The sequence below is a fragment of the Struthio camelus genome, chromosome W (genome assembly GCF_040807025.1).
Source record: "Struthio camelus isolate bStrCam1 chromosome W, bStrCam1.hap1, whole genome shotgun sequence".
NCBI lineage: Eukaryota > Metazoa > Chordata > Aves > Struthioniformes > Struthionidae > Struthio > Struthio camelus.
This window is the reverse complement of record NC_090981.1, coordinates 44593286-44618086: the sequence shown is the minus strand read 5'-3', so window position 1 is coordinate 44618086 and position 24801 is coordinate 44593286. Positions and strand designations below refer to the sequence as shown.

The window sequence follows — 24801 nt, the reverse complement described above, 5'->3', positions numbered from 1 at the left end:
ATGCAAGACCATTTCCCTTGCTAAAGTTGTCTGGAAGAGAAATATTCCCTTTGAACAAACCACAGGAGGAAGCACAAGCAGAAACTTTAGCCAATCATTTAGAAAGTATAAAAATTAAATAACTTCTAGTTTTTTGCCCTGTGTCAAAGATGCATGAGGCTGTACCTCAAAATAGCTTGCCTGTATGCTTTGTAACACATGCTGGAATTTCCCTTCCCTTTCTCCACGCTCACTTCACCTCTAAATTCAAACACTGATGAGCACAATCTGTACAAGATTATGATATTATAGTAAAACTGCAGATAATTTCATTCTCTGGCTAAAAATATGTTCAGTTATCTTGATATGTATGTTGCCCACCTTGTGTTATACCTTGCTATTAGAGCATTTATAGGTTTTTTTAGATAAATACTTTTTCCAAAGGGTACTATAGGGTACAGTCATACTGTTGAATAGCATCACTCATTCATTTAATTACTTCAATGAACCTTTTAAAAATTCTGCATCCCATTACTCAGATATTAGTTTCTTCAACCCCATTGAGTACTGAAGCCAGAGAGCTGCAAATGACATGCATGTCAGAAAACGAGGACATTTCTTCGACTGTAAGCACCTAACAGCCCCTCTGATTTACAGCTTTTCACTTTAACATTTACAGTGTTTATGGCCATTTGTATTTTACTAGTGAATCCTGAATGTCTCACAAACTAGAAAAAGTAATGTAGCGTTAGTCAGCACGCATAGTTAGCATACAGTTTCAAAGGGAGTTTACTCATTCTGGAGTAATTGTACACCTCTGTCTTTGCCTGCGGTCTTCCCTATTCATTTTTGCAGTCACAGACTTTTGGAGTTTCCTTTCTCCAGACACTGACCAACTTTCATACCTGATTGATTGCTATTTAATAGATTGTTCGAGGGTAATCTACTGTTGCCAGTCCCAGTCTCCAAATACGGTCTTACTCCTCAATCTTCTGCCTTGCATTGCAGCTGTCATAACTCTAATCATGTAAGTATTATTCAAACAGGCACAAGATTTAGTTGTTTAGACTGACCTGCCTATATCTGTAAATGACTAATGGGTTTTGAAATGCATAGTTCATATGTGTTTTTCCTTAAATGCCCCTACCATCTGCATTTTGGCTGCCTAGGAACATGATTCTTTTTCTTTTCTTCCTTATGAACGGCACTGTGTCTCTTTTGATGAAGTTGGCTTCTGATGTGGCAGCAGAACCACGCACACTGGTCTGTTCCCACCGTCAGCTACTCTCTGCTGTTATGAAAGTCCCTGGACCTGGAACAGTATCATCAGCTAAGTTAGAAATTGCAGGTTTCTGAGATGTAGCTAGCGATACCAACAGCAAAACTCATGTTATCTTCCTGGCTTGTTGTTTGAGCTGCACTGTGTACTTAAAAGATAAGGGCTAAGTAGTCAGTGTATTCCCTGAGTCTTAGTCTATCTACTTGGAGGATTTACAGTAAAGCTAACATTTATTGCCAATATTGATTGACTGTTTTGATACTGATACCCACTTAAGACCAGCTGCTGCATTCACATAAGCTGTCACAAGACACCAGAAAAATAATGTCAGTCCCTGTCAACCTGTGCTGGATGATAACCAATAAACTAAACAGAGAAAATTGCGTGTTCTGACCACTTATCCCCTGCCCAGGTCCTCAAAATGGCATCTAAGTGTGCTGGATGTTTAATAATATACCACTTCACTCAGGTGTTTGACTGGGCAAGGGGACTTGTGCCAATGAACTTAGGTACTTATTAAAAAATTCCCACGCAACTTTTAAATGAGAAAGAAGAAAAGGGGAAAAGCCTGTCAGTCTGTCCGACCACCTGACCTTGCAGCCCTGCCATGCTGTATGCTGCTCTTAGGCCAGCAATCAACATTTGAAGTTTTTTCTACATTTTGTATCATATAAACCCTGAAGCTACAATTTACTATAACATTTCTCCATGCACCTTCTTTCTGGAAAGTAGTTGCCAAAATACAAGGTATTATGCACATTATGCTCACTAAAAAAAAAAAAAAAAAACATTCTTCTACATGAAACCAAGGGAGAGAATCTTCCAGTTCAAGCAAGATATGTAGGCAGCTTTATTCAATTGCTGCAGCTATTAAAAAAATGGTGGATAGATTTACATACCTGATATAACCTGGCAACTTCAGCTACCTTTCAAAGCTGACTGGCAATTTTCAGAAGAGTGTGGGGTAACCAAGGAACGCCAGCTGGAAAGATAAATATCCTACGAAGGCAAATGAAAAAAGACAAGCACCAGGCTTAACTTTCTAGGTTTAATAGAAGTGAATTTAGAGTGTCCTTGCCTGCTAACTGCCTGGCATTGATGGTTTCATGGAGTCATTGCTATCATCATTCGTCTTCTAGAGAAAAAACTTTTTTGTTAGCTATGTTGTTGCAGTTAGGTTTCCAAAAAGTATTCAGTCATTGACTCAACATCCAAGAGTCATCTTTTTAAGAAAAAATAGCAAAGCTCAACAAACCCTATTGACCAATATCCAAACCTTTTATGGCTCAAAGGGCAGGGCTAGAAAACTTTCCACAATTTCTAATGTGATTTTTTCCAACTTCTTCCAGCAGAATTTGGGGTAAGAATGATTTTAAAATATCTTTGGTGAAGTTACATTTTAACAGAAAATCTTCCTTTATCTGAAGAGCTGTGCTCACAAAGGGTGATTGTTTTCTTTATGGCAACTGGACTCCCAGCATGTGCTTTTTCCTCCGAAGGCCTACTCCCTTCTCCACTACCCTATGAAGCACTCCAAAAAAAGCTCTTTTAAGACACTGTGCCGCATGTCTGGGTCATGCTATTTCATGTTTTAGTCAATGTTCTCCTCTACTCTGAATAAGCATAATTTTAGTAGGAAAATGAAAACTTAAGTTCCCGGTTAGGTCTGCTGCTTTGTACAAGCGAAGCTACGAGGTGCATTGGATTAAGCTACCTGAGTTTTTATGATATCTGTTGAAATGTATGGCTTTAAATCTCAGTCGGATACTTTGCTCTGTATATATCTTATTTTCCTTTCTGGTTCATTCACTTACAATTCCTATGCGTTTAGACTATCATTTGCAGGGTTTCATTTGCAGAGCCATCTCTAATAACACAACCAGTACTCTTGACGGTATTTTACTCTGCTAGCTTCACTGCTAAACAGCCACATCGACATAAAAGGTTGCATTTGGTGCAAGCTACTGTGCAACTGACTGAGTTGCTTAGAAATGCTCTATGATACCAAGCAACAGTATTAAAATTGCTGTTGGATGTAAAGTTAGGGAAAAGTAGATGAGAAAAAAAATACTCCACCATGGAGTATTGTCATAACACTTAACTGGGAATGCAAACACAGCTTACATGAAAGCTTTGAATGTAGCTGGTGTGGTCCTATATTTACATAGTAGTGGTCTGTTATAAACCTTCTCCCAGAGAAAAGCAAAATAAAATTGCTGGAACCATTATCTTAAAATAGCATTTTGTTGTTATTGTAGTTCAAAATAAATGTGAGTGTTAAATCCTCTACTACCATATGGAGTGGTCCCACTTTCCTGACCCTCCCTGGCAATGCAAATTATCTGAGCTCACAAATTTTACAGTATATCCATGGGAAGATCTTAAGTTTGGATTTCTACTGCCTTTGTAAAAGGCAGTATTTCCTATCTGAGTATTTCCTATTTTGGAGACTTCATAATATGCTGCATAGAAAAAAACGTGCATTTCATACTAGTATCAACAGAAAATCTGTTAGCATCCTGCTATATAGAGAAACTTTCAGAAATGTGTAATTCTTCTCTGTGATCTGCATTAAATTCAGACTTCGTCACGTCTCCTCCAAGATGCTGCACATCTTTCCTCTTCCCTTCTCCACTACCCAATTTCTTCCTAATTCTCCTATTGCACCTTTTAACTCACATGGCCTTTGTTTGTAGCATTAAAGATCCGTGGCTGTGACTACCTTGAGAGTATCACCATGAGCCATTCACCGAACCAAGAGGGATATAGAGCAGTACAGATGTATTTCTCTCTCAAAGCTGTTTACCTCAAATAAGCACGGGTATATGCTTGCACTTGCCAGTTCAGGTTCTCTGCTTCTGCTACTGCTGATCCCATGAACCACTGTCAGGCCGAGGCTCTGCCTAGTTTTGAGTAATCAGAGGTTGTCATCTCTAGAAGACAAAGCCTAAAGTTGTGGAACCAGCCATTCGAGCACTATTTCTATTTCCTCCTGACCCTCCCATACAGTCTTCAACAGACCTCTGTGAAAGGAGAAGTAACTCCTTTCAGTGCTATGAGAGAATGCTGCTTCTTCACTGACACGTGTGTGGAAAAACATGCAAATTCTCTGGCAATGTCCCTCTGTGCATTTCTATTCAAATATGCAATTGAGAGGAAAAACTTGCAGTAGTGCGATAGCAAATACATTGACTGCATATAAATATAATAAACTTAGCATCTCTAAAACACTCTACGTGAAGCGATATAACCTTTTCCATTTACCTGCCTTCTCCTACATGCCCAGGAGAAAAGGTGGGTTTTGCAGACTATCCAGAAATCTGAAGACTGTGAAACTAATGGAGGACCAAGAGCGAGGTCAGCGAACAGGTGTAGAGATCCTTGCCAGCAGTCTTCATCACTCTCAGCCAGGAAGACTTTAGCATGAGTCTTTAATTGTGCATATTATCCATTATTCTAAGGCAGCCTTAACTCCTCCTTTCCTTTCCAGGCTGCTGGAGGAGCTGGAGTCAGAGTGCAATGGAGTTAGGCAGCCAGACCTGCAAACTCTGAAGTGCTCCTCTGCCCACTAACACAGACTTAAAACCACTGCTATAGACATAGAGCCTTGAATAACTTGGTCCCCAAGCCGCTCAAAGATTTGTATGTTAAAACTGACTCGCTGGACTCTGCTTGTGTTTTTGCACATCACTACAAGGTACGCTATATAGTGACGGAGTGATACACTTACAGACAAGGTCCATGTCACGGTGGTTTGCTTTCTGAAGAATCTTTCTGCAGCTAGGTGATACCTGCACAGCAGCTCCCCAGTCCTCCTCAGCACAGACGGGCAACCTGAAATCCCAGGAAGTCTGTGCTTTAGTTGGGACTATTTTCAAAGATAGAGCAAATTTTCAAAATTAAGTTGTAAGAGAAAAGCCATACAATACTGTTAGGACTGTGTAATTCAAAAAAAAGTCAGAAAAAGACCAGACATAAAGGTTCCTGGTCAAATCTGCAAAATCTGTAAAACAGTAACACGTGTTTATCCTAATTCATGGAGTATACAGAGAAGGAATATTATAATGCATTAAATCTGTGCAATGCGGCCATGCTAACAGTGACTCTTAGGTTTTCCTTTTTGGCTCCTGATCTGCTGTAACTGCTGCACCTTCTGAACTGCATGGACATAGATGTTTGAATTTGACTTAGAGAAGGGCTATCAGAATCCTGTGATGTTTCAAAGTTTGACAGCCTGCACAATTCACGTCAGAAATTTCTTTTTCTGTACAGTAGTTGCTAACAGGAACATAACAGCCTCCTACTGTTTTTGTGCATGTTTAGTCTCTGAACAGCACGAAGACATTGACGAGTGACGAATAGAAGCCCCTTTTTTATTCCTCTGAAGCTCTGCTAGTGTACTTTTACTCTAAATTATGGGACAGCTTTTTCTCTGGCTGATGTCCTGCGGTTAGTGAACCTGCACATGGGATGGAAGGTAGATGGAAGAAGCTGGTCAGGAGCTAGATACAAGCATTTTCCATGCTACTAGTTCATTAACAATGTCAAGAGCATTAAATCAAAACATTGCCGTCTGATTATTTTTCCCCACCTAACACTGTCAGCTACTTAAAAATAGGTTTAAGTGCATTTGTCCAGGACCAGATGGGCTCAGATATCTTCAGACTGAGGATACTTGATGCAAGTGCAGCCAAGGTCATACAAGAGAGAGACTTATTTGACAGGTCCATTCACAGTCCTTGCCTAGTCCATACAGATCCATTTAAGGACATAATGCCTTCTCATTTGGACTGAACAGTTTTTTACATCATCTTGTTAATATTTTCTCCTTTATTTTCTTTAAGACTTAACTGGTCACAGCCGAAAAAAGGAAAAAAAAACAAGCTTCCTGAAACATACTTTTTGGTCTAAAGTTTACAAAACCCTCTCATGGTCATTTTTTTGCAAGAATGAATACAGTGGTGGAAATATTTCAATTTGGATTTTGGGGTTGTTTCACCTACCTAAGTTGCCGCAGGTGATACAGAATGTCCACAGCTTTGATGTCTAAGTGGAAATCAAGAGACCAACCGCTGCAATATGGGTCAGGATGCAGTGGCAAAGCACTGTATATTAACTTGTATCATCATAGTTTTTGATGCAGCTTTTCCAAAGAGACAAAAGATTTCGCTCTCCAGGAGGGGGCATCCGGTAATGTTCAAAAGGATTGTGTTCTTCAAAAGTCATTTGAAAAAAAAATCAGCATAATCTCTTTTGAAAAAACCTGATGCATGTACAAAGTTACACAAGGTAAAAGTAGCTATGTGCACTAGCCTGTTTTTGCATTAAAGACCTGTCTATTTGGTTTTTTTCCCTACCTGAGCCAACTCAGTTCTGACTGTAAAAGTGGATAATTTTTTTTAATTGCAAAATGCTCTGAATTAAGCAAATATAGGGAAATTAAACTTTTCAATTGTGTTTGGTTTTTTCCACTAAAGAGTATAAAATAAACTGGATCTGTTTGGTTTAAAACTTTTCATAGAATTCTCAGAATGATTTGCTAATAACAATTATAAGCTCACTGAAAAGTGGCAGTGGCTGAATCTGAACCGTAGAGTCCAAAAGTCCCCATCGGAATACCTACAGTCTACTTCTTTGGGCATCACTCTTGAAAAATTTGCCAAAGTTTTATTATGACAATATGGCAATATATTGGAGTCTTGGGCCTTTGACCTTTTTTAGTGAGCGTAATGAGTGCTAATAGCAGATTAATATCTCTAAAGTCTGCTCAGATGTTCCCTAAATTCACTAGAAACATGGTACCTAAAGAATTGGCCTTGGCAGCTGTGTAAGCTATGCTCCCCCAGGGAGGACAAACGTGCAAGAGCTGGAGGAGCAGGGCCGGGAGAAAGTCCCTTACACAAATCCCCGCGTTGGCAGGGCTGAGGTTAAGAGCATTTGCTTCTACCTTTAGGCTGTAACTAAGCATGTAAGCGTGGCAGCAGTTTTATGACATGGATATTTTTCAGCTTCTACCACAGGAATGCAGGACCAAAAGATTTTGTTTTACTAGTGAAACTTTCTTGATTTCCAGCAGTTGGGTGCAAAAATGGAAGCCAAATGATACAAATGGAGGTTTGTTTGCTTTGTGTTACACTGGTTGCTGGAACTTTGGGTTTTAACGTGGTAAGCATTGCGGGAGATCCTGAAAAGTCCCCATTCTGGAAAAGAAAGATAAATCAAACCACTGTGTCTCGTCACTTTTCTTCATCAGTCTTGCCTATGACTGACATGACATTTTGAGTATGACATAAATACATTCTGCCCTTGTTATAAGACTCTCTGTTATAATACACGTCAATATAAATCTGTTCTATCCTGCTTGCATGTGCCATCAAAGCTCACGATACCCTTGGTATAGCAACACCTTTTACAATATTCCAAAGTAACCTGCAGACATTGCTGTAAAAATCTACACTGGCTATTATTTTCATGTTTTGCCAGTTTGCAGACATAATATGATCATGGTCTCTAGATATTTAACTAAAGAAAAGGAGCTTTCCATTTTATTTCAAATGATTGAGAATTACCTAGTTTTTCAAGTCAAATTCTTTCACATAATTTCAAAAGCCTAAAACATAATTTATAAAACAGTTGAGATTGATGAACGACCACAACATTTTTATCTACCTCATAACTTACAAAGCTCAGTCATTTACACCTAGACTGCACAAACTTTACTTGTGTCCAACACAGAGTCTAATTTGAAGCACATGCATCTACTCCAGTGATCAGGAGGAAATGTTAGGGCTCTACCACCAAGTCTTTACATTCCCTTTTGAAAATCAGTCACTACAAATCCTAAAACATTATTAGGCTACTTTTATGCCCACTTGTATAGTTATCCCAAACAAAAACAAGATACAAATAAGAAACCTAAATAAGACTTAGGATAAAAAATTGACAGTAAATATATTTTTAAATAAATGAACACATTTTTGACTATTTTGAAATTGTTTCCTTAAAATTTGTTTTTAATATGTGACCTTTTAAGTATTTCAGGGTGTGATAGGGGAGGAAAATAAAGCAGATGCCCCCAAACCCACTGAGCCTAAGAAGAGAAACAACATTTTTAAAAGGCCAGGGGAAATGTACTTTCATTCCTCCTGCCTTTTCTTCATAGGGAAAAAAGAAGGAAAATTTTTCTGCTGCTTCTCCATTTTCTCTCCCATTTCCATGTCGGGCCACTGGAAAATGGTGACGAACATGGAGTGGAGTTTTTCAGGAAAAAAACTCTTTTTCTTTTTTAAGACTTTTTTATCTTCTTGCAAAACGTTCTTTAAGTGCCACAAAGCTCAGTGCTGGCCACTCTAGCCCAGGCACGTGAAGCCAGTTATAGCAGCAGCACAGGCATCGGCCAGCATTTCCCAGCCTCCTCAGGCCCGAGGGTGTATTTCTGAAAAAACCTACCAGCCCTCTGATGGGACGTTGCTGCAGTACATTCAATACAAATTAATGTTTTGAACCATGTCACGTTCCACTTGGATTGTCCTCCCTGTTTTAGGGAGAAGGAATCATCTGTGCGGGGGCTGAATTTGTTGGTTCGTTTTGGGGAGGGGGTTGTTTTGTTTGGGGGTTTCTTTGCAATGATTCCACAAGCAAGCTTTTTCAAACCGAGATCTAACGATAAGGCAGAGCCGCACTTCAGAACGCAGATCTGCCGACTGTGCTCCAGCTGCCCTTGGCCAGGGACCGGAGGTGAAGGAGGACATCCTCGCCTGCATCTTCTCTGGGGTACGGAGCCAGGTCCTCAGAGACACAGATTAGCCACATATTCCTCCCATTTCATTGTCCCCATCTAGCTACGATTTACAATTATAGGGATCAGTGTAACGGTGCAGGAATTCATTCCAGGGCCAAGCAAGCTCTGTTGGCCTTCTACACTCCCTCTTATGTGGTGGCCCCAAAGAAGGATAAAAAGAGCCTCTTTTGGACAAAGCACGAGGCAGGTGATGTACAAATGGAAATGCAACACTGGTAAGGGCATGCAAAAGGTGGAACCCATACATACTGTAGATAAAATGACTTACAGGCATGCCACGGCCTCTAAGAAGCATTGGGCTCTCACAGAGCCAAATGACTGTGCTGTGAGAAGTTACCCCTGTGGTGGATTGCACCTTCTGTTCACCCTGATGACGCCCCTTGGCAAGAGGTGCTGCATGCCCGGCTGCTCGAGCTCCAGCAGGCAAGCTCTGGCTTTGAGGGCTGATCAGATCAAACACTTAATAGTGTTTAAACTCCCGTGACTGGTGGAGAGAACTAATGGAAAACAAAATTGGAAAGTCCTGTTGTATTTTCCTCACTACGTAGCTACAGATTACCTTCTCTTCTATGAAAGTTTCTCAAGCTGGCTGCAGTCTGGCAGACATTGGTTTGCCAGCACCACCTGAACTTTCTTTGACAGTACTAGAAGTCTCACACAGAAACACCAGGTATGTGGTGAGCACTGAAGAAGAATGGGCACCACTAAGCCAGTATAAATATGCTGGAAATATTTCACGAAGTGCCCAAAGTGAGATTTATAGTCACCATCCATTCAAAAGCATTTATAACAATTCATACAGTGTCATACATTAGAAACTAGCATTTTTTCCAACGGAGGTCAGTCTGCTTTCACTCAAAATCTGTGCACTGCTTATGATCACATAGTATCTCATAAACAGCTCATTCCAATATGAGTTCTGTATATTGGAAATGATGCATTAAACCTAATTTCACAGTATTCTGTGATACAGAAGAGAGTTTTATTGGATTTTTGTTGCTGATTTTTCACATGTTAATAGGGCTGAGTGCGCACAGACATGTCAGTGTATAATGTATGTATGTATATGTAATGACATGGGGCCCTAAACAGGTTTTGAAATGTTTAGAAAAGACCTAAAAGCTTGATGGTTCACTTTCAAACCTGCATGATTTTCTTTTTTATTTAGAGGTCATGTTCTAGTTCAATCCCAATCATAATCAATCAGCATAAGTCCCAGATAAGGATTGCCTGACAGCTGGATATTAGAAGAAAGCTCTTCCTCATGCATGTTTTAAAAACTGCACCATTAATCTTGCCATGAAATCTCAGTCAAATGATTGTGGAATATTACATCAAAGTTATCCAGTGATCAGCAATGTGACTTATTTTCTGACAAGTACAGCTTTGTCATTTTTATCTGATGGTCATCACAACTTCACACAAAAATAGCTTTCTTTTTTTTCTTCGCTCCCTTTTTCCCCTAGCTTGACTCCAGCATAGATTTGTATTCTCAGCGTTCTCGTCCTGTTTGATGAGTTTTAGGAAAGTTCAACTGTTGTTTTGTCCCCAGAAGCACAGCAAACACTGGCCTAAACTGATAACAACACAATTTAGCTGCCCTATAAACAGTCATTTTAACTCCATGATATGTGGCTGCTGCTTCAACATTCAAGCAATGGAAATGGCATCATTATCAGACAACTCTAGATGATGAAAAATGGCTTACATTAGGGAACACTCTGAACCCAAGAAATCTTCAGCTATCAGTCATTGCCATCATAATGCACTTGCCTCTCTATCTGCAAATTTAGACCTATGATGAGGATGAACTTGCAAGGGAAAGAAACCTACTTTCCAAAGGATGTTTGTATAATTAAGCAGAAATACCACCCAAGGGATTGCGCATTTCTGAGAAGGATCTTTGCACAGAGGCCTACAGAAACCTGAAGGCTAAGCGATTTCAGCCATGTAAGAAATGTAACGATCCCCATGGAATGTGCTCTTAGATGTGCACCTTAAACACTGTTAAAATGAAAATGACTGTTAAAATAGAAATTTGGGGTAATTCTTTTTTAGAATGAAATGTACTACTTTATGGCCAATTTCCCCTGTGGGTTGTTGTCTGCTGTAAATAGTAGTTTGCAGTGGTGTTGTACAAAAGAAGCATATTCTCTCCAGTATGTGTTGTTCCAAGGGTAACACCAAAGCCTTATATGTGCAAGAATGTAAGAGCTCTAAAGGACAGAAACTCGAAAGAGTTCTTCCGAAAGGCGGGCGCTGCAGGGGAGCTTGCATGAGTCGTGTTGAGATTACACGACAGTTCCCAGCAAGCCAAAAAGCTGCCATGAAATGGGGAAGCGTGTAAAGCAAGGAAAGCAATTTTAAACCGAGTCTGAGCTGATTCAGGAGACGCCGCATCAGTTTTGGGGAGAGTAACGTGATTTCTGAGCAGTGAGCATGAAGCAATTACAGAAAGCAACATCCTGAGTTCCAGAAACCCATCTAATAACACTATGGTACTAACTATTTTGTCAGTCTGTAGCTTCCCAGTTACTTCTAGCTGGGACAGAGAATGGGAAGCGTTAAAGAACAGAAAGAAGGCTTGTCTAGAGTATATCCAGATGGGCCAAAAATCAGGAAATGTAGGAAGCCCTGGAAAGGCAGTCTGTTCTTGGGAGTTTTAAATCGATGTCTCTACGTTAGTAAGGAAGAATTCTGACTGTGGAAAACTGCAAATAACTCGACCTTCCAGACTTTCAGAAATATTTTGACCACTGCCTACATTAGGGTAAAGCAGAGCAAATGATCCCAGCATCTTCTAGAGCAGGAGTACGCTGTCAGGTTCCCTTTGCCTTGTCTGTCAACTGTGAGGCTTGACTTCTCCTCTACATGCCTAGTGTCAGCTCTCCTTACTTCACTGATGCCATGGGAGCAGGATTAAGTCTCCAGAGCGTACCCTGCTATTACATTTAGCCTACTGCATGCACAGGGGATGTTTGAACGTGCTTGTGCTGTAAGCAATAGGAGATTTTGTTCACTCTTTCCTCCTTTTGGCCCCCTTTTACACCATGGGAAACAAACTAAAGTTTGTGTCTCCATCATGTCTGAATGGCATTACTGTGTAGGTGAGAAGAAAAGCTTTCTTGCTCAGTTGCGCTAAGGTCGCCTGTGAATGGGTACAGTGCAAACTGGTTGCCATTACATGCTCAAGTCCAATTCTGAGAGGGGTACCAGAGCACTGGATCCTGAAGAGGACTCACAGAGCTGTTATAAACAGAACGGTGCACCATCCTGTCAAGGAACTCCCAGGTCTCATGAAGCTCCATGATTAAAGCAGCACGGGACCCCATTTTTCAAAGTGAAAGAGTTCTTTAGTTAAAAGATTGCTTTCTTTCCAAAAAAAAGGTGGGGAGGGAGGGAATAAACACCTATTTGTCTTTACAAACATCAGGTAAAATATTCTGTTCACATTAACAGCTCTAGAAATATAAAATCATTAATGGCAATATTAACAACTTATTTAGGCACCAAAATAAAAGGTTTGTAGTAAAGAAAAAAAAAAGTCTATGACCTTTTTAAGAAAGGTGTCAATAACATGTTCAACTAAAAATCCAAGTGATGTATATTTCAAAACAAGTTTGTTTCAATTGCTGTCACATAGAAACAATTTAGAAATTTCAAAAAGTTTCTTTTTTCTTCCTTCCTAGTGATTTGAATGGGATTGCTGTATAGTCACGAAGCCTAAATGAAGCATCATTTCTCTGCTATTCCCAGCTTCCAGAATCTTATCACATCTTCCTATGTTTTACGTTCTTAAAGTCTCACCACCCAAGGCAGGAAATTACATGAGAATTGCAGTTGTTATTTGGGTTTTGCTTTGTTTTGATTTTTTAAGAACATTTCAAGAATGTTTTTTTATTCTCATGTTTGTTAAGAAAAGATTGAAAATGTGACTCATAGAGGCTCAGAAGCTGGCAACTAAATAAAAGGAAATACAGATTTACAGCTCCATTATTCTGAAGCCCATGTTATGCGTGGCAGGACAGGAGGGGAGAAGGCTGACGCATGATTTTTAAATGCAGGGGCTCTCGCTGGGGCTCAGTTTTGCAGCCCCCAGCAGGGTCAGAGCATGTCCTGAGGACCTCACCTTGAGCCAGCCCTGGGGCCCTGGGTTCCCAAAGCTGAGAGGGATGCCACAAACCCCGGGGCCACAGCTGAGCCAAGCACTTTCAAAACAAACCCTTGTAATTATGTCAATGTCTTATTTTTCTCTCCCATAAACATTAGCTGAAGTTCTGCTCTGTGCTCAGAAAAGGAAAGATTTGCTCTTGCAGTTTTTACATACTGAGTTTTCTAACCAAATATAGATACTGACTTTCACCTACTTCTCATTACCATGGCACTTAAAGATCCTGTAACTTCACAGTCATAGCGTGAAGATAACTTAAATAGGGAGCCTGAGAAGCAGACATGGGTCTCCACTGCGCTGGTGGCCAGGCTCCCCACCACCACCGTGGCCAGGGTCACACGACCCAGGCAGAAGTAGCATGTTCTCCCTGTCTGGGCGAGAAGACATCCACAGTGCATGTTGCTGGGCAACCATGTGCAGTAAAAGATAACTCGCGGCTGCTGGATATTGTCAGCTTCCCCTCTCTTCCTGAAGGGGAGATCTCTAAGAAAAGGGAAGTCATGGCCAGTGCCTGTTTCTCAGCCTAAATCTGGGAGCTCCTACTTGTGACAAGGCTTGACAGAAAGACTAAAATGTGTGGCTCATTGCAAGCCCAGTGAATGTGTGCAAAGGCAATGTGTGCCTTTTCCAGGGGCTTGGAACAGGCCCTAGGATTGTCATTTCAGGCTAACAACAAAATTGTCACTATCTGAAATGAGGCGTGAGGGTCCCTGAGACAGTGCCAGCCCGGGGCTCCCATGGGGAAGGCAGAGCTCACGTGCAGGGATCAGCACCACAGAGAGAAGGAGGAGCAGGAGCTTTCTCCAGGCGCCAGTACTGCTCAGAAATTAAGCAGTGATGCTGCAGGTGGTGAACAGGGGACACCCCTTGGGAGAGGAGCCAAGTGGAGACAAATACCAGTAGATCCGAGAAAGCCCATGGCCTCTGGGTACAACTGCTCAGTGAGAACAGAGCTCAGCCAAGGCGAGTTTACCTTTGCAAGGGTCATTTATCACAGAAACAAGGAATGGGAAACCCTGAGTTGATACCCTAAACCTAATGTCTTGCTAGGGACTGTGGGGAGAGGACACTCAGCAGAAGAGCAGAATTACTGTCTCTCTAAACGAGGAGGTGAAAAATCCTCTGATTGTTATGACTTTCAGTCAAGAAAGTAAGTGAGAGAAACCCAGACTGTAACATACACTAGCATTCAGGAGCAAGGCAATACAGATTTCTGAATGAAGCAGGAAGTATTGCCCATTTAGCAAGAGCACTGAGATCCAGTGAGCAGAAAAGGGTTCAGAGGGGATGGTGGGAAGGGGAGAGAAACCTCTTCAGTTGTCTGGATTTAAATGATTGTTGCAGTTGTTTTCTTGAACCGTGACATACTTTCACATTGCCATTAGAAACCTAACCCTAGGAAATCTTTTAACGGCAAAGATCTTGCTTCTTGGAAGGAAGGACTCTTTCTGATAGTGCTTTCAGTAAGCCTGAACTTGTGCTTGCCGCAGAGATCAGACCTGTCCCTGCCCAACTTAGATCCGTCCTGGGTGCTGAGGGGTACACCAGGAGCTCAACCACTGAGAATAGGCAACCCACAGACTGCCTCTCACAACTGTAGTGACAAGTTTTTCCCAGTATGATGATGAACAGAATTTGAAATTTTGCCAAGGCACATCTTGCTGATTCATCAGCTCAGCTTAACAGCATCATGGTGTGGAAGCGACTCGCTTTATAGAAGTGCTTTTGTTAACATCTTCTAACCTCATCAGCTAGGAACGCTTCCTTCAGGTTGTTCACTGACATTTGTCTAAACCACAGAGCCCCACAGGCAGCACATGTGCCCCACACAGGCGGCAAAGAAGGACAAATGCATGTATTGGAGTGGTCTGGCTTTTGGCAAGAGCTGGAGAAGGCTCCAGTTTTTGCTCCTCACCACTTCCAGTGTGGCTCGTCTGCAGCCCTTGCTATCCTTCTCCCTTTCATTTCCCCTCCTTTTTTTTTCCTATTTCACTGCTGAAGTTCCCAGGCAGGTGCCAAGAGGAAAGGACATGCAGGCACCAAACACTGCACATTCTCCTTGCACAGATAGCCCGAAGGCTCCACTTTCAAAGGCACTGCAAAGCAGCATGATAGGCCCACGCAGACCTCCAGAGGTTTGGGCCCAAATGCTTGGAAAGCTTCTATTCCCCTGTCCTCTAACAGCTCATATCAGTAAGGTGCTGGCAGTTAAATTCTTCTGCATCTCATTCATCAGAATGAAGAGGTTTTTGATTGGTCTCCTAAAGCTGTAGTCTATATTGCACTAGCAAGAATGAGACATGAGATATTTAGGTATGCATAGAGTTAAACAAGAATATGGCTTTAATAAGTTTCAGCAAGGAGGCACCACTGAAGAAGAGAGGATATTAATACATACTGGAACATAAATACTCATGAAGCTGATGGAAATAGGGAATTCTGTGAACACAAATATGAAAACCATTGACCGGACCACTGACCACAATGGGATTATGACGATATCCATTAAGTAAAGAAGACCCACAACTCTGTGTTAAAAAGACCACAGTTTCCTTCTCCATTTTATTCTCAGGCATCCTTTCCTAATAGCAACAATAATTCCTGTCCACAAGAATAATGCCAACTAATAGGTTTTGTGGCTGGCCTGTTCTGAAAGATAATAGGAATTACAATATCTTGAATTTGCCACATCCTATCAATATTCAGGGAGAACAAGGATCCCTTAACTATCAAAGCTATGTCAAGTTGAAATGACGGAAATAAAAACGCACTGTAGATTCCTTCAGGGAGAGGCAGCGAGCAAAGTTTCAAAGCTTAAAACTCAAAGTGTATTCTTTAAATTTACGCTAAAAATCACATGAAGGCTTTCTTAAGTTTAAATAAAAAAAAAAAAAAAGAGAGAGAGAGAGACCAAATTCATCTCTAGGAAACAATCTCAGGGAAATTATTCCAGGGAAGAATTTGTTCACCATACATACAGCATTATATGTCACATGGTCTAATTATAGGAATGAAAGCAACATAGGAATTAGATGGTCTTTTCAAGCCTGTAAAGATGTGAACAAAGAATATAATTACACATCGAGCCCGTTGATTAACCAATTACTTGTTAAAGCAGATTTAGACTTTAAATTAATTTGGTTCTGAATTCTGGGGATTTGGGGGCTAAGATAAACAGTGTTTGAAGATTAATTATCCTTGTCTAAGATGAAGAAACTCATTTCAATTTTGTTAGCATGTCGAAAAACTCTTGCTGTTGCATGGGAGAGGGTAGACTGCAAATCTCAGCAGTATTGAACTGAATGATTAAAGTGAATTCTGAGACTCCTAATCACTCTAATCCTCACAGAGAGTGGCACATTACATTTTGCCAGTCCAAATTAATATTTAAATGAAAAAAGACCAACATTTACCTAGAGGAGAAAGTGCACTATCTCCAAAGGACCAAGGGAAGTCCAGCCAAGGAGTTACAAACTCACTAGTAAAGAAACACTGCAGTACAGCTCTTCATGCTCCTGTGAACAAAGAATAATAATAGGGAAATTAGAGGTGCTCTTGTGATTTCTGCCATTTTTCTGTGTAGTAGCAGTATCACATCATAGCACCTTAACTGGACTTTGTGAGAGTATTTTGTTGAAACCCAGCCATGGGTCTGGACTCCTTTTGCTAGGAGCTGTATAAGCATAGAAAGAGGCAGTCTGTGCCTCAGAGAACCCCCTAGGGAAACACAGTACAACAGATGAGAGATTGCAGCTACTTTCATCCCTTCCTAGCAGAGGAGAACGTATGCTGAGAGCTTCCTTAAGTTGGCCAAATCCATCACTTCATGTCATCTCCTCGGCTTGAGCCACAACCGGCTTGAGGTGTGCTTACAGCCGGGCTCCTGGCTTCCCCGGAGCTGTCCTGGTTGCAGACTGCTGCAGGCTCTGTGAGGCGACCAGCCTCGGCCAAGGAGCCCTGCATTAGTCAGAATGACGTCCTGAGGTGACAGCCATGAGATCATTCCCAAGCTTAATGCTCAGCCCTCTCCATCAGGAGGCCAGTGCTGCTAATTGCACTGCTGAGTCACCGAAAGTAAATGTAGCATGAATAGAAACAATAAGGCAAGTCCAACAGGCTATCTAGAGTCCAGCGGAGCAAAGGAAATCTCGCAGCAGCTGTGAGACCGCAGGGAACAGGGCAAAAAGCATCACCCTTGCTACTGAATAACATTCCCCTCGTGTCTCATTGCTTCCAACTCGAGCCCAGCCTGACTCAGGTGTTTCCTTCCCAGAGCCCACGAGTGGCTATGGGACACCAAGAGCTGCCCCAGGGAAGGGAGCTGCAAGCCCCAGCGATGGCCAGCTCCCTGGTGTAGCACTGCCTGTGAAGTTACTGCCCTCAAGTCAAGTGTGCTGCGTCCCTCGTGTCCTTTTCTGAACGAAACGGGTCTTGGGAATATAACTTCTACTGCTCACAAGAGATTTGCTGCCAAGAGCCCAAACCTTTACCTTGAGTAAACAGCAAGGTATATGTACGTCCTGTTTTTTTCCTTCAAAACCTTGTCTTTAAACAGTTTGGTGCCTTTATGGTCAGCACAACCAAACCCCAGCAAAGCTGTAATACTGCAGAGGAAACTCCTGTTGTGTATAGGTAAACCTGGAACCATGCATTTACTTCCATTGAGGTTGCCTTTGCCCTTCAGCTGGTAGAAGAAGAATAATGAAATTTTAGGTTTGAGGGCATGCATGTAAGTATGTATATGAGAGAGAGAGAGAAATAATCTAAAGGCATAAGAAATAGCTGGTGTGGAAGCTTGTGGAATCTTATGCTATTTTCATATGCCGAGTGACAACTATATTCTTGGCCCAAATTATTAATTGTGATAAAATTAGTATTTTTATTATTCTAATTTCAGTCTGGCCAGGCTAGGAGTCCAGTCCTGGTGTAAACCTCACCTTGCTAGATGCTAGGCAAACATACATCTAGAAGGGTCCTGTCTTACTGCACTTATGGCCCTAATTCCCAACTACTGGGCAACGCACCGAGTATTAACTGGTACGCCAGACGCCAGAGGTAATGGGGATTTGGGACACACACAAAATAGGTTATAGGTTTCAGGTGAAACTTAAAATGTGAAACTGAGCTGCAGGATGAAGAGAAGAGATCTGGGTCTTTGTGTGAGAGAATATCTTCAAAAAGAGGATTCTAGGCAACTGCTGTTGCATGCACTCCATCAGTGTGATATTTAACAGTTTGTTACCATGAAGATTGTAGGAACAACACATCTGACACCCAAGCATCTCTTGCATCCAGGAAATTCCTCCCTTTTAAAGAAAACATATCCCTGTGAGCCCAAAACTTTGGTTATCCCTGAACTAAGCAAGCCTCTTCATGCATATAATTTTCAAAAACATAGGAGCCATCTTTTCTCCCCTCCTTCCTCTCCTCTCTGAGTCATACTTTCACATTTCCTCCAGTGCTCGCTGCATGTTTACTCCCACATCTTTCAGCCAAAAGAAGACAAAATTGTGCAAGCAGAAGGACCCACAAGCCCTGGTTTCCCGCTGGCAAGCATCCCGTCTCCTTACGCTTGCCCCAGAGCAAAGCCTCAGCTGCCCCTTTTCCTCTTTTGATTTTGAACCCCTTGGAAAATCTCCTCCACCACTTTCTCTCCCCTCCCATGCCCATCTCCTGGCGGCACCAGAAGACACGCACTCTGCAGCCAGGGCTGGGTTCGGTTCGTGCCACCAGCAGCTGTGCACTGGTCAGGTAACACAAGGACAAGCAAAAGGGATAATCAGCTTTTTTCAAGGGGTCACGATGGGTCACGATCTTAGATCCCTCTCCTGTCCACCTGCTCTGGCTTCCCCAAAACTGGCCAGACCCAACCTGCCCAGAGGTGCCCAGCCCCAACGCAAACCTGCCTCCGAGCAGTGGTCGTGATGCACTCAGCCCCAGGCACGGCTCAAAAGGCACTACGGACAGAGCCAAGGTGCTGCTGGGGGCCGAGGCGCCAGGCCGCAGCTCTGCCGTGCTGGGCGCAGCCGGAGGAGCCGCGGGGAAGCCGGGCTCCACGTAGCTCCAGCAAATCTATGCTGAGCTGGCGTGAGCAGGGGCTTGCAGCTCGGTCAGATCTGGGTAGATTTGCATGGAAATGACAAAGTACCCCATGCTGTTCATCTACACTCCCATTCCAGAGCGCACAACACAAAAATATTGCCAGATTTTACCTATATATATGTGTATGTATATACATACACACCCAGATGTATACGGGTGAAACAATGTATTTTCCACTGCCCTCACTTTCAAAAACAATGACAATGTTTTGGATGAAATTTAAATAGAATAGCAGCTTGAGGCAGATGTGCTTGGCAAAAGGAGAAGCAACTGGAAACAGACTCTTACAATGGAAAATATTGTGCACGCCTTGTAACAGGAGGTGCCACCAGCTCTGCCTAAAGCCATAAATTACTCATTTCAGCCCCTGTATCTCACAAGATTTTCACAGGAATGGAAATAAAATCCCTAATATCCCTTCCCCGAGCAGGAAGAGTAGCGTAGCTGTCGTCCAAGCGCAGCTGCAGTCCTAGCAGTGCCCCAGCCACGTAAAGCCAAGTTGGACCCTTTCAGCTTGACTCCAGCCCCGGCGAGCCCCTGCCACTGAGGCCCCACGAGCACGCGGGGAGGCTCAGGGCGCAGGAGCCACGCACACCCGTGGTGGCCGCTGAGCGGCAGCCCCTCGGCTGACCGCCCTCGGCGAGGACCTGCCGCCCAGGTGTGCCTCCAGCCTGGGCGCCCCGGCAGCTCCCCCGTCCTTATGGCAGACGTGGTGCCGGGGCCAGGGGCAGCGGTGCTCTGGTCAGTGCAGCACGAGGAAGTGCAGCCCCCTCAGATTGTGTTGGGGTGCTTGCAAGCTCGGTGATTATTTTGTGCAGGGAGGCCTGTGCACCCCTTCCCTCCATCCTGACGATGCTGAAGGGCTTCCCCTCAGCATGGGGCTGCTGTCCCCCACCCCTCTCAGGCAGAAACCTTCCCAGCACACAGCACCACTCGCCAGATCAGGCTTTTCCTCAGCTGAGATGTCCTGCTGAAACTATCTAGACCATTTATTTGATCTGTGAGCTGTCATGCCCTCAGAAGCTCAAGTCTGTGCCATGGACATAATCTTCAGGGTTATAAGCCTGGATTGACGTATCGTCTATTTAAACTGCAGCTGTTTGTATTGCAGCATCCTGCAGGTTGAATAAGTTAAACTCCTCTGAGTACGCCTAAGACATGTGAAATAAAAATGGAGCTGTAACTTGTTAAAGTGTCACTGCGGGACTGGGAACAAGTTTTGTTTTGTGAAATTAAAGGGGCGCCCAAAGGCATCTTGAACTACTTCTGCCACCAGAACCTGCCCCCCAGCACACCTGTCCTCCTGAGGATGTTCTCCATTTAGTGCCCATGCTGGTGCCCTCAGCATTGTCACCTGTAGCTGCAGTTGTGATTTATTTTTTCTACAGCGCTGGGGGTGGGTGAGTCACTCTGCAAAACATAAGAGGAGCGAGAGGGGCCAGACACCATGCTCAGATATGCCCTGGCAAATGCAGGCGGTCTCTTCCGCCTTCAGGGAGCTCTCCCAGGATCCAGTCACCACAATTTTCTCGTAGGACAGGCGACCAGCCCAAAGGCACCCAGCTCCAATGGCCTCAGGGCACACAGGGTATTCAGATGATGAATCATTCTTGCCTAAACAGCAGGAATCTAGAAGCCGCTGGAATAGAAATAGCAGCAAATAAAGGCATAGCCATGCTCTCCATTTCCAGGAGCTCTGAGCATAATATCTCAGAGCTCCTAAAACTCTGTGTAGTGTCCTTTGCAGGGCTTTGCTGTCCATGAGGAAAATTGGGGAAGATGGATGGTGTGTTACATCTCTTCCGCAGCAAGTTACACTTGGGCACCATATAGGACCTAGCATGGATCTCCTGACCAAGAGAAATCCCAAGGCCTCCCTCACCCTCAGTGCCCTCTGCACAGCAAGGAGTGAAAGGAGAGGCCGGGACAGCCTGACCCAGCACACCAGCTGACCTGCAGCCAGTGAAGCGGTCGCTAAGAGGATATCTATGCTGTCATGTTACTTCATTGCTAGCTTGCTCTTGCTCTTGGACCAAACCACTGCCCATTCAGCCAGGAGGTCTGTAGGTAGGAAATGCAGGCATAGGGTGGAGAGCAGCCTGAATTTGAACCTTATCACTACAGGTAGTGAAAACACAGTCACTTCAAGCCACATGACACGGTGGGATCAATGGTATGCCTGGGCACAGCTAACAAAGGATGGTAGAGTTTTCACCGACACAGCCATCGCGCTGGAAGTGCCTTGAAGCAACTCTCAAGGTGCTTTCAAAGGTATGCCAGAAGATTTTTTTTTGAGTTCCCAGGAAACAAAGACAACAGGAATCACTTTCCTTCCCTTCTCCGTTGTGTAGATTATGCACATAACACAGTGATACTTTGCCTTATAGGAGCAGATTTACAAAGAGATTTAGGCACCTAACTTCCTGCCAAGCTCAATGAAAAGTAGGGTGTGCAAACAAGAAAGAGCTTCACTCCCAAACTTCCCGATGGGTCTGGCTTTTCTCTTTGAACATTTGCGTTCCAATGTGATTTCATTTCCTTCAGCCTCTTGTCTCTAAAAATATTATGAATAATGATTCAGAGGCAGAAAAAACCTTCAGTGCACTCAGCCAGTTGGGCAGTTCTCTCACACATGCATAGACATACCCCAGAGGTGATCAGCTGCAGCACTGGAGGGTAAAATCCAGCCCTGGTTATCTTAGCCTTGTGTGTGGTAGCCAGTGACAATTATATTAGCCAACACTTTAAAAACCCAGCCATACATGCTTGACATTGAGTGTCTGCATCAGTGAAGACCACAGGCTGTCTATTCAGTGTGCAAAGCAATATCCTTGGTAATTCCTTCTAAACTCCTTGCCTTTAATGTCCTGGAGACCTTTCATTCTCATGTTAAGGGATAGTGTCAAATGGGAGAAGCTGATCAGTTTTTGCTGTGCCCTTCTTAATCTGGAATATGAGAGTCAAATGCTTTTCAACTCTGCTCCTTTCTCAGGTAGAAAATGGTTTCTCTGGCCATAGTTTTTACAATTTCTCATGCTATGGGACGTTTCTAGGCAGATCAGTTCTTTTTCCCTAATAGCTCTTGCTTTACCTTTAAATTGAGATGAATCAAACTGCGGGCAGCGAACCCATGGCTGAGTCAGATAGAGAAGCTGGCTTCTAGGCCTTATTATCTCTCGAAGTAGGAATGAGAAAGATACCAATTCACTTGTGTGGACAGCCTTGGAGATGCACAAATGAAAAGTGCTAGAGCCATGCTAAGCATTTGAATTGCAGAGCTTGATGGCAGGAGTGAACACCTAGCTCTTCTCCAGGCCACGCTGCAACAAGAGCAAGGCCATGCAGGCACATCCGTGCAGCACCAGCACAGTGACACCCCAGCTAGCTCGACACAAGCTTTGGCACCAGGGGCAGCACAGTGATGTTACTGTGCCGGTGCTCCCAGGCTAACTTACCCAAAGCCACAGCTGGACACTTTACCGTGCTAGCACTATAGTGCACAGTCGTGGCATATTTTTTCCATCACCTGTTAGCCCAACAGACAGAAATACAGCAAACAGCACTAGGAAGTAAGCTCCCCCCATCTCACGGTAACAATGCTGTTGCAAATCCCTAGGGACGTTTGTAAGCCCAAGGTACTTCTGAACCTGGTAAGAGGCTTTGCTCAGAGTTATGCAACTTAACTGCTGAGATTAATTAGGTGCTCAAAGCAAATGGACTCAGTCCTAGCAACAGGTTATCAGAGTACCAGCACTAAACCAGCTGCACAGAAGTATACCAATGTCACAAAAGAAAAAAGTAGGTTATATCTGTGCAATAGCTTTCCTTCGGCTGGAGCAGTAGCACCAGATGCAAAGATGTGGAGGTGGGTGAATAGGCCAGCAGTATGACTGGATACCCACGGCTCCTGGGGGAATTGGGCCAGGTTCTGCCATAGAAATGCAGCCTCATTGCTCCCTCTGTGCTGACTAGAAGATGCACAACCCACTGTATTCAGTTTTTAGTTGTAGATATATTGCACACCTTGGTCTGCGCTTCTCTTTCCTGAACTCCTACCAAAATCCATCCCCCATGGTTTTCTGCATGGATTCGGGACAACCGATGTCATCAGCAGGACGATCTCAGTGTGTGGCAGGGGACTGACTGTCATGCAATGCCTTCCTTGCCAAAGCAATCCCGGTTGCTGAGTTCCAGTCAGCTAGCGCAAGGTGAGTAGGTATCTAAGTATGCATAAAGGCATAAAGAAAAACGTTTCACCATGATTCTTAAAAGCCAAAAGAGCTTACAAATGCTCCCGGCCTCATACAAAAATCAGTCTTCAGACTTTGATTACTTAGCTCTGCAAGTATTAGGGCTCCCATTTTAGAAAGGAGGTTAAATGACGTGCCCCAACAGTCACATATGGCAGAGGTGAGGTCAGATGAGAGATCTGGGTTCCTGTCTCGCCGGCCTGCCAGCAGGACGGTAGGCCATACTGACACTATAATTATATATTCCCCTTTTGCCCCTAGAGCTTTTTACTAGAGCAAGATAATTAAGCTCTCCTTCTGGCTTTCTTCTTTTAATGAAATGGTGGACATAACACAGCTTGGTATTTATTAACGATAATGAGTTTTTAAAACAATTTGACGCAGCAACTCACCTTTCACTTGTGTGGTTGTGGTGCATGTCCAGCATTGTTCTCAATTTAATGATGCCACGCGTCTCGGGTCAGTCTCCTTTAGCAAGCAGTCTGTAACATAAAATCCAGTAGCCTCCATTTGCAGGCAGGTCATTCTGAATGAAAAGCAGGTCCAGGCTTGAACTAACATGAGCAGATGTAAGCTTCCCCCTCTGTTTGAGGTGCTGATGGTGGTTTATTAATTTTTAGAACAAGGTCACAAGTTTACTTGCCTGCTGAATCTGAGTTAGCAACCTTGCATTTGTAGGCAAGTAAACACAAGCCTTCAATATCTGACACTCCCAATGTTTCTTAAGGGGGAGAAGCAAAAACGTAAACCTCACATTTACAAGAGCCAACTGAGGTTACATATTAATATCTCAGTTGCTTTAGCTGAGATGGTTTGATTAGTGCAGATCAGCTTTCTGCTACAAGGGGCTCACGGCCATCGGGATCGCACCGGCAGCTGCCGTCTGCAGAAGAGGGCAGCCAGCACCTTCATGGGACCCCAAGGCAAAGTGAGCTCTCTCGCTGGTTGTCTTAAAGGATTCTGGTTTCCAGTGTAACCCCTCCTGAAGTTATTCTGCTGCTCAAGAAAGATATGTCTGTGAGATCTTCTCGGTTAACTGAGGCAGAAGGCCATAATACAATTTTTCTTCCCTGCCAGAACAGATTCTCCCCTGGAGAGCTCTTTCCCCCGGGGATCAGGCCTCCAAAAAGCCCCTGGCCGGCGCGCCGCCCAGGAGCAGCATCCGCGCAGGGGACGGGCGCTTGGAAAGCGTGCAAGCGCTAACCACGATGATGTGACA

At 43.4% G+C, this 24801-nt stretch overlaps 1 long non-coding RNA gene across 1 annotated transcript; it reads right to left on the bottom strand.

Annotated features, from left to right (window-relative positions):
* Positions 1-2175: 2175 nt before the first annotated feature.
* LOC104152967 (uncharacterized) lies at positions 2176-24247 on the bottom strand. Its single transcript, XR_011137499.1, has 5 exons — positions 23975-24247; positions 23356-23552; positions 16644-16745; positions 4989-5092; positions 2176-2257 (listed from the first exon to the last, which is right to left on the bottom strand). It is a non-coding gene; the product is annotated as an uncharacterized lncRNA (long non-coding RNA).
* Between the last annotated feature and the right edge of the window lie 554 nt (positions 24248-24801).